The 10,289-nt window shown below is 37.2% G+C and overlaps 2 long non-coding RNA genes across 6 annotated transcripts; one reads left to right on the forward strand and one right to left on the reverse strand.

Moving 5' to 3' along the window:
* Nucleotides 1–304: 304 nt before the first annotated feature.
* Nucleotides 305–2,695, reverse strand: LOC113333728. The gene is made up of 4 exons (XR_003352276.1): nucleotides 2,198–2,695; nucleotides 2,030–2,105; nucleotides 1,784–1,924; nucleotides 305–723 (listed from the first exon to the last, which is right to left on the reverse strand). It is a non-coding gene; the product is annotated as an uncharacterized LOC113333728 (long non-coding RNA).
* A 228-nt stretch (nucleotides 2,696–2,923) lies between these two features.
* Nucleotides 2,924–9,703, forward strand: LOC113333711. Of its 5 annotated transcripts, none has more exons than XR_003352234.1 (5): nucleotides 2,925–3,685; nucleotides 3,843–4,185; nucleotides 4,328–4,632; nucleotides 4,734–4,859; nucleotides 6,415–9,703. It is a non-coding gene; the product is annotated as an uncharacterized LOC113333711 (long non-coding RNA). The 5 variants fall into 5 exon arrangements; XR_003352235.1 differs by having other exon boundaries at nucleotides 4,399–4,632; XR_003352231.1 differs by having other exon boundaries at nucleotides 2,924–3,685; nucleotides 3,843–4,632.
* Nucleotides 9,704–10,289: the final 586 nt, after the last annotated feature.

Raw genomic sequence — 10,289 nt, forward strand, 5'->3', positions numbered from 1 at the left:
GATGTAGCATTTTCTTAGTTAGATTCAAAATGGTTCATTGAAGTATGTTTAGTTGACTTGGTGTACCTATGAAATAAGATGGTTGCATCTCATTGAAGGGTTAATTAATCAAGTGGAGAAAAAAAGAGTTGTTGCAAATACAAAACAAAATTTTGCCGTCTTAGCTCAGTGGTAGAGCGTGTGGCGTTTTTCCTCAAGGTCGTGGGTTCCATCCCCACGGATGGGAAAAAAATTTATAAGGGGTTATATGTCAACAAAATTTATAAGGCATCTGTTGTTTCTTATATATCATCTTGATCTGTGGTACACAACATCTGTTTATGCAGAAAAATTACACATGTATATATGCAGAAAATATCCACAACAAATTTGTGTGCAGAATATATACACAACGCATTTGTGTGGAGAATATATCAACAACAGATCTATGTGCACGAAATATCCGCAACAAATTTCTGCACAGAATATATCCACAACATCTGTATGTGAAGGTAGTATTCAACATGAAACAATTACATAACAAAGATAACAAAGCTTCAACAAGTGATTTTTCAGCATGAAAATTAATTTGTTCTTCAACAAGTGATTTTTCAGCATGAAAATTAATTTCTTCTTCAACAAGTGATTTTTCAGCATGAAAATTAATTTCTTCTTCGTCGTCTTTAATTTGTTTGCTGGTACCTTTCTTCGATTTCCCCTTATTTGGTCTGGATCCACGCGTCCCTGCAAAAGAAAACACAAATCTTAGCATATGCATTGAAATATCCACATAAAAAATACTGTAAGCATTTTTGCTCACTTCAAGGTATGGCATATTCACAGAATTTTTTTAAAAATTGAGATGCAAATTATGTGCAGAGAATATTCACAAATTATAAAATAATTGACACAATACCCTTTTCCTGATCACTATATGTGTATTTCGATCTACCAAATCATATTGGTTTTACTATTACCTAGGCAGAATTATTACTGCTCACAGTTGACACAGTTCAATGAGTAACTTCCACACAACAATCAAATGTTTCATCATTTTGATCAATGTACAATTCGAAAAAAGTTTGTTTGGTGATCAATAGAAGTGAAGAAACACATATTTCTCCAGTATGAAGTACATATTTTAAACTATATCCACATTATCAAACTAGATTTTTAAGGTATATACAAGGAAACCGAGTATGTCTTTCATTTTTAATGTTAAACTAACTTGATCATGTGCATAAAATATGCATAGTTCAGTCTGCATCATTTTAGTACATGTTATTTCATTGCATCCAAACTACGAAACTAATAAACAACATTTATAAGGTATGTGCAGGGAACTGCACATGTTTATCATTTTTAAGTCTAACCACATCATTTAGCTAATGTAGGTGAATCATAAAAAAACTTTATGTGAAGGGCATATTCACACATCCTTGTATGAAAATCAATGATGCAAATTTCAGTTTCATGTTGTATAAATCTGGTAGAGATTCAAAATAAAGCTTCAAATTACATGAATCTAGAATATAACAGGGTCTTAATGATGAATCAAGATGCAAAAAATGTGTACATTTTCGGTACACCTCCAGGTATGTGCAGAGAACAAAGGAAATAAACAAAAACTACATCGGTGCAGGATATATACACAACCTAAATCTATGAAGGAAATACGCAATCTAAACAATCACGCAGACGAGATTTTACCAATAATTAAGATGAATAAACACAACATAGTTACCAATATTAATGCACAGATGAAATCTAGAGATCAACAAATAAAAAACAAGATGATAATTACCTTTTTTATGTTACTTTTTTTATTTTTGTTGCAGATCCTTTCATGTTTCTACAAGAACATTTTGTTCTTCATCTTCATCAACCGATTGTGTATATTACTCTCTGAACAATACTTTCTTCAATTTTCCTTATCAAAACCCAACTGAAGAAGCAAATCAGAAAGCTCAATTTAACTTCAATTTGAAAATACGGATACTAAAATCGTATGTAATTTTAATTAACCTTATAAATAAATAAAAAAAATTACCTCTTCAATTGCTCTTTCTCTAGAATGCACAGATAACCTCAACGCCTTGATTTCAGCTTGTGCATCAGATGCTTATCTAAAATAAAAAGAACAAAATCAAACAAAATCAGGTCAAACCATGAACAAATCTAAGATACAAAAACGAACATATCAAATCACATTAATCACCTCTAACTTCATTTTCCAAATGATTAATCTCAACTTTCACCGGATCCGAACCATGTAATAAATTTATAAACTCATCCGCGTCTTATAGATGACCTTATTCTTAAAATTTCCCCTCCTTCAAAAGATGAAGAACCTATTGATGGAGGCGCTAATTCATCACCCATACGACCACTGTATGGAAGTTGATGAGCAGATGTTATCAAAGAAAAACCATCATTTTTGCAAGGAAGATCGGCCATTATTTGATGAGCAGAAGCAGAAAATGGAGATGATGAAGACGGCGATTTGCAGATGATGACGACGACGATTTGCAGAAAATTTGATGATGTTTTTGATGAAGATGATGAAGACGACGATTTGCAGAAGCAGAAAATGGTAGAGTTGATTTGCAGAAGCAGAAAATGAAGGGGTTGATTATTTTAGCAGTGAGAGAAATGGAGCAGCTACTGTGCCGATGGGAGGAGTTAACTGTTGGTTCATATCTTATTGAAGGTTATTTTCGTAATATAACATATAATATTATTATAGGGCCACTATAATAATTTACAAAACTTATTAAATAACCCTGGGGTCATATCTGTATACCCATAATTTATAGGGTTATTAGAATAAATTCCTCAAACCAAAAAAAATAAAGAAACAAGGACACGCTTGCCTTTATTATTATAGTTAAGGGCTGAAATGTCTTTTGGAATTATATTCTTATCGATTTTCACATTTGCCTTTTTTTTCTTTATCTCTATCCTCGAGTTATCCTCCTCCCATTTTCTTCTCTTCTAAACCAAAACTTAAATATGAGCTTTCAGAAATTAAACCCTCGTTTTCAGAAATCAAAAGATTCAAACCCCATTTCTCTTGAACCTAATCAAATCTTACAAATCAAAACTCTTTTCTCTCACAAATCAGCATCTCTGTCAAACCCTTGCTGCGGCTAAATCATGTCATGTTCGTAAATAATGGTAGAGATCGAGAAGAAGACGGAGCAGGTGAGAAAGTTAGTTTTGGGTTTTTTCTGTAGGTTACAGTGTAAGAGAGAAATCGAAGATGGGATTAGAACTCGAATTTTAGAGAATGAGAAGATGAAATGTTACCGCCGTTAACGAATAATGGTGATTGATGGGTTCTACTGGTTTGATTCGATTTGAAAAAGGCAGGATCTAGTGCAATTGAAGATGGTGGTTTCGGTGATGTTCTACCAAGAAGTTATGTCTAAAAATGAAGCTGTTACAGAGGAAATTGTAATTAGGGTTTGAAATTGAACTCAAGATTGATGATGTATGGATTTGGTTGAATTAAGTTTGGTGTTGCTGAGAAATTCGAGAAGAAGGATAGATGGGATTGTGTTTGGGTTTGAACTGAGTGGAATCAGGAATAACCAATCTTTCAATCACTCAAACCCTGGAAACCGATTTCTTATCTAAAGTCAAATCATTATGTATGGTGTGTTTGGTTGCAACTCTTTCTATAGCATATGAATGGATCCTGCAGGTACAACCCTTATTTGTTTTTGTTATTAATTAATACATCAGTTTGACCTAATTCTATGAACTGATTGGTAATATTCTGTACAAATTTTGCAATTTTTGTTTTTGTTTAAGTATTTGGTGGAGTTTTAAAGTACGGGTTCCTTTTGATTTATGTGCAGATTTTTGGGTTTAGTTGGTGGTGGTGCCTCATTTTCTCAGTGTTTGTGATATAAGCTCTGGATCTTCTATGAGAATGGGTGGTGGTGGAGGTTATGCAAGTAAAAGTTGGAGATTTTGGCAGTAATTTTTGGAGATTTTTCATTCTAGGGTTTTGTTACAGTGGATAGAGATTAAAATCTGTCTACCATTCAATTTTAAACTGATAATTGTTACTTGAAGTTGACTTATTTACTGGTTCTTCATTATGTCTAACAACACCAGGGATAATGAAGTTTGATGTCTTTGATTCCTTTGGGTAAAGGTGGTCTTAAGAACAAGCTCTTGGTCACTGGCATCAAACAGGTATATCTCGGCTTATGATTCTCTCATTTGTTGGATGTATATGTCCTGCAAACATATTTTTTTTACCAAGTTTAGATCATGTTATGTAATTTCTCGAACGAAGCTAGTCAGTTATCCTTTCATTTTGTTGGTTAATTGGCAGGCAAGAAATCACTTATTTTAAGGTTTGGAAATTACAGGCTCATTCTAATAATCTAATCAATATGATTTCAGATTATTAGAAGTACATGGCGTCAACTTTGACAACAATGTCGTTTGTTGGTTAACTGCAGCCAACAGACGACATTGTTAAAATGTTTGTTTGGTAAATTGTGACTTAAAGTTAAAATCTTCCAAATATTTTTTCTTTAAATTTAATTGGATTATGGTTGTTGATGATTTCTTTCCAATGGAATCCAAGCAATGCCGATTATGGTCCTACAGGGTTTTGATTGATTTTACTGTAAGGTGAGGGAATGACCATTCAAGGATTCCTTCTCTTATCTATACTTTAAATGAAATGATATATGTTTCGACTAGTGATATAAGAAAAAATATAATGGCCACAGGTCCTTAATGAACCACTATTTCGTCAAGTTTGATACCATGGAGGAAGCCAAAGCTAACCCTACAAAGGTGTATCCTAGGATAAGTGGGGATGGCTGTGCAATCACTTCTCCTCGGATGGTTTCAAGGTAATTTAGTATATAAATTTGGCTGCTCTATATATGCTTTGTTTTAATGTTTGTATACACCAAAAATACCTTGACACGTGGACGGCTATTATGAGCTGAAGCTGGACACAAGCCTACAACGGCACACACTGGATCAACTCTAAGAGTGCTTAGAAACTAAGCTAATGGCACTTTAATAATAAACAAGTTTCTCTTCCCTATAAAGCAGCAGGGAGAAGAGGGAGAAGGGGACGGGTTGGTGGACTGATGGGAAGAGGAGATGAAGGTTGAAGAACCTTCGTTCCTCCTCTTAAATCATTGAACACCTTCCTTCCTTCTCTTTCTCAGTAATAGAACTCATCATACTTTGTAACACCCACAAATAATAAAACCCATCTTTCATTTTCCCGTGGATGTAGACACACCGTTGTCGAACCACGTTAATTCATTTATGTTATTACCTCTTTATTTCTCCACGTTAATTCATTTATGTTATTACCTCTTTATTTCTCCGCATCTTATATTTTGCTCTTGATTTATAGTTTCATCTGATGTTATCTATTGCTTTGTATTTTTAATCAATTGGATGTGAACTCAAATAAAAAGGTGTTCACAATGTAGTTGAACTTGTGTGAGATCTATCACCATTCAAGTTTTTATTTCTAAAACTGGTTTTCATTTTTATAAAATTTTCAATTTACTGTTCTTAAAGACGATTCAATGGTGGCTTTGCTTTTCGGAATCGATACCCACTTCTATTAAGTTTCAATTTACTATTCTTGAAAATGAAGCTTTCTGAAATTGATTTTACATATTTTGATGAAACGCCAAATTTTCATGAGTCTTTAAAAGACCCAGGAGAGGTCTTCACCTCCTCAGCATTTTTATCCAAAAAGGGCTTCTAGCCGAGGTTTATTCAGATGCAATGCTATACATACTCTTCCGATTTGTTTTCTAATAATAAACTAGCTTCGTATTCTACCCGATTGGAAAAATGGTTCAATGAACTGCCATGTCCAGATTTGATTATTACCTAATCTTGGGATTTGTTTCTGCTGGTGATGTTATCCTCTAACACAATATATTTTGACCTTAACGTTTTCTTTCTCTCAAGCGAGTCAAGCCCCCGTTGTTTTCATTTTTTGGGCGGAGCATAGCCACTCTTTTTGATTTTTAACCTGATGTCTTACCATCGGTAGCTTAATTTGTTTCCCACAGTTCATGCCTTGAACTGAGCTTGCAAAAACAACTCAACGAATCACCGTTCATAGGTCCGGGATGTTTTCCAATAAATGAATTTCTTACCTTGCATATGCATTGTTCGAGAAAATAGCTCAATGGACTGTGGTAATAGATATTATTCTAAGCTAGGAAACCCAAAGTCCGATGGTTATGTTGTTGTTCATCCCAACATCGTATTTGCGAATCATTGTATTCTTTGTTGTTTGATTATAGACCACAAAAAGTGTCGAATAATGACAGACGTCAGTTTACTAGCCATACTAGCTTATCTATTCTACTTTATGATCTTATCTTCTCTGCTTTATGTCTTTCTTTTGTCAAAAAATATTGTCAGAAAATACTACCTTATCCTAGTTTGTACCAGCATCACAAGGATGGAGTTCAGAAGAAGCTTGGATCCAAGGTCCGATGCCAAATGCATAAAGCAACGTAGCAGGGGAAATGGTGAAGCCAAAAGGTCACTCTACCTGCTTGGATCTTCATCACTTGCATGAGTAGTCATCGACTGATGACAAAAGCTTCAAAATACAAAGATAATCACGAATCTTTAAATCACGAAGCTGGTGACAAAAGCTTCAAAATACGAAGCTAATGATGAAGCTTTAAATCACGAAGCTGATAACAAAAAGCTTCAAAATACGAAGCTAATCACGAAGCTTTAAATCACGAAGCTTCAAAACACGAAGCTGGTGACAAAAGCTTCAAAATACGAAGCTAATGATGAAGCTTTAAATCACGAAGCTGATAACAAAAAGCTTCAAAATACGAAGCTAATGACGTATTTTCACATGGTATAACTCAAGTGTGACGTCGACGATGGCATGAAGATGTCATCGTCGTTCTTTTCACATGTATTTTAACATGATACATCCTTGATGTATATCATAAATCAGGATAACGATGAGACAAAGCTTTACAACGATGATTCAAAGTCCGGTGGGGGTGCCCAAAGAGGATGATTGTTGCTAGCCAAAGAGGCTAGCTAAAGATGATCGTTAGCACATGTCTTTGTATCTTCGCCTACGCACCGATATCTACTGCCATGTGAAGCTGTATGATGATAGAGGCATATCTTCATGAATAAGAGATCGAGATATGAAGATATCTCTTTCAGATCATCAGTTCATGAAGATATTCCTTACCAATGAGATAAAGATATCTCTCTCACTGATCTTCATTCATATGATAGCTCTAGCCTAGTCCGAGATTTCTAAAAGAGCCAGCTGACCTATAGTCGACGATGATCCGAAGCCTTGCTACGATACCAAAAATTCGAAGAGTTCAAGCTGAAGCTCAAAGCAACAGAGTTACACGAAAGTTCCAAGTATCAATTTTTACGATGGCATAGAGTATTAATACTTTGAGCTTGCATCTCTTCAATGATCTCCGTGCTTTCAACTTCTTATACTTTGGTCCAACGATGGCACGAAGATGACACATGATTCTTATGCTTTGGTCCAACGATCTTTGTGTTTTCAACTTTGTGCTTTAATTGCAAATTAATACGACGAATGAAAGCACAGTTTAATTGCAAGAAGGAAAGCACGAAGCTTCCCAAAGAAGTACTGGAAATATAGCTCAGTAATGCCGAAAAAGACGACGTCTGACTCAACATATTACCTAATCAATACTTCTTATTACGTCAGGCCTTTTACCGAAGAATGATGCGGGAATTCTCATCGGAGGCTATATTTCCAGGCACAAATGAGCCAAAGTCCGATGCTCGTAGTGCTTGCCAAAGCACTAAGCTGGTGCTTGCTGGAGCAATCCAGTCCCACTCCGGTGATATGTACCTGCGATCTTAACAGTGATGCATCTCCCATCCAATCACGATGATATGTACACACCCAACTAGATAAAAGAATAACGGGGCACGATTAAAGAGGAGTTGAAGTTTAACTCAAAAATCTTCCAAAGAGGATCCCGCAGGTCAAGCTTTCTCCCATTCTTGTGTGGATAAATGGTATGGCTGGATTGAATACTGCCAAAGCAGCGGAAAACGCCACGCCAGTGCTTCAATTCTAGCTTTGGTTCTACGTCCGACAATGTCCAACAATTCTGATGTACCAACGTGCCAAGACGATAATGGTAAAGATGCCAAGTCGATGCGTAGTCTGACGTCGACGACAGCATGAAGATGCCAAGTCGATGCCTAGTCTGATGTCGACGATGGCATGAAGATGCCAGATGTTGACGACGATGGGTTAACCTACTTTCTACACGAGGAGTTAATTACGAAGCATACTTCAAGAAGGTCTGTGACTGGCACGATCATAATGAACGAGGTTGCTGCAGTCTAGTTCATTCCCAAGTCCTAAGCTTAGATAGGACGATCAACAAATGAAGCAGATAATAACTCTATTCCAGTGTGCAAAGTGATGCCGATGCCTAAGAAGTACAAAATTCACCCAAGTACAAGTCCAGTGACGACGATGCAAGGTCTACCAGTGTACAACTCAAGCCCGATGACTCTTCTTCCACCCCGATGATACAGAGCACCAGCCGAAGTCCGATGCTGGTAATGCTTGCCAAAACCCGAAGCCGACCGCAGATGCACCAAAGAACGCCAGCAACGATGAACCAGAGTCCGAAGATAAGGACGAAAATGACTCCAACGATGGTGGTCCAACGTACCAAGACGATGATGATGCAGGCTTCCACCATTCAGGTTCCAACAACGAAGGCTATGCTATTCATCGAAGACTCAGTTGACGAAGGTTCCACCAACGCAGGCTCTGCTGACGAGGAACCAACAACAAAGGTTCTTCAACGGTGACATGCACCCGTTATTCTTCGACCATACTTCATGAAGAAACGAAGATGCTCTACACCAAAGAACAAAGTGAACCCGCACACTACGCCAACCCTGATGATAAGGAAGATTCTAGCCTTCCCACAACAATCCGAAGTCTCTCCACGATGATTCATAGCCCAAAAATGATGAGCACATACAGCTCAAGTTCAAGAAAACTGCTTCACAACAATCCCAAGATACAAAGCCCCTTGATTAATCCAAAGATGGTTTCATGTCACTGGTGTGACATGAATGATGCAGCTCCAAATATCCATTCCAACAACCATACAGCTCCAATTATTGCTATTCGTTATCATTGCTCACCTGGTGCTCATACTATAGGAACGATGCTACAAGGTTGCCGTGATGACCAATTGATCGACGAAATCCATCATTGTAGTCTCTGCTACTACAGTGATGTGCTTGCCGCAAAGAATTCGTTGAAGCAATCCTGAAGCTATTGGATGTTACCGTTGTTGTTGCAAAGATATTGCGGCCCCAAACGAAGTCCCTCCGCGGATACAAGAATGGGGCAATGTCGTGAAAGCGTGTCCATGCAAGGTGAGAAAAACGAGGCACAGTTGCTGAGATTTCTTGTCTATGGCAAACATGCCGCTGACAATGATATGTGGTAAAGAAGGAAGGCTGAAGATCCTTCGTTCTCCATCTAACTTCTATTCTTTGGAAAATTGTACAAAGTACGATGTAGAAAATGCGAAGACAGTTTTCCCTCTAACTTCAACTGACGCCACAGTCAGAAGAAAAGGGGCAAATTGTATATGTATTATTTTGACGAATAAATTGTATGATGACGAAGTAGTTACTCCGATGTTCTTTTGGTATACTTCTATTCTTTGGCGAATTTTGCAAGGATATATCAATAACCCGAAGGACAAATCCAATGAAGGTGATGCAATGTTTTGATACGATGCAACACCAGACAAAGATCCAAGGTCCGATGACAGCCAGAGTCTTCCACGATGTCCAGAGTCCAGGGATGAAAAGTTACAGGTGACGATGGTGCAGAGCTTGATTCAAAGCCCAGTTGATCCGGAGATGCAGTCCATCACTCCACATACTTCTTACATGTTTTTCAACACAATTCACACCGACGAAAATGACGAAGCATGGTCCGTCCGCCGCCCAGCTCAACTACGAAGATTCAAGCAACCCGAAGATCTAAGCTCCGCAGTCCAAGTGAGGGTATTACGACAAGTTTTTCCCGTTCATCTCTTTGCAGGTATACGACCAACAACCAAGTATCTTCGGAGGTGCGGCGAAGATAAAAATCCGTTCCTCCAACCCTACGATAAAAGGTTCACAAAACCACTGTCCAGTTTAAACAAAAGATCAAGCAACAGTCTTTTACAAAGACTCCAAGTTTAAAATTACGAGTATCAGAAGTACACTACCAA

Source organism: Papaver somniferum, unplaced genomic scaffold (assembly GCF_003573695.1).
Source record: "Papaver somniferum cultivar HN1 unplaced genomic scaffold, ASM357369v1 unplaced-scaffold_133, whole genome shotgun sequence".
NCBI lineage: Eukaryota > Viridiplantae > Streptophyta > Magnoliopsida > Ranunculales > Papaveraceae > Papaver > Papaver somniferum.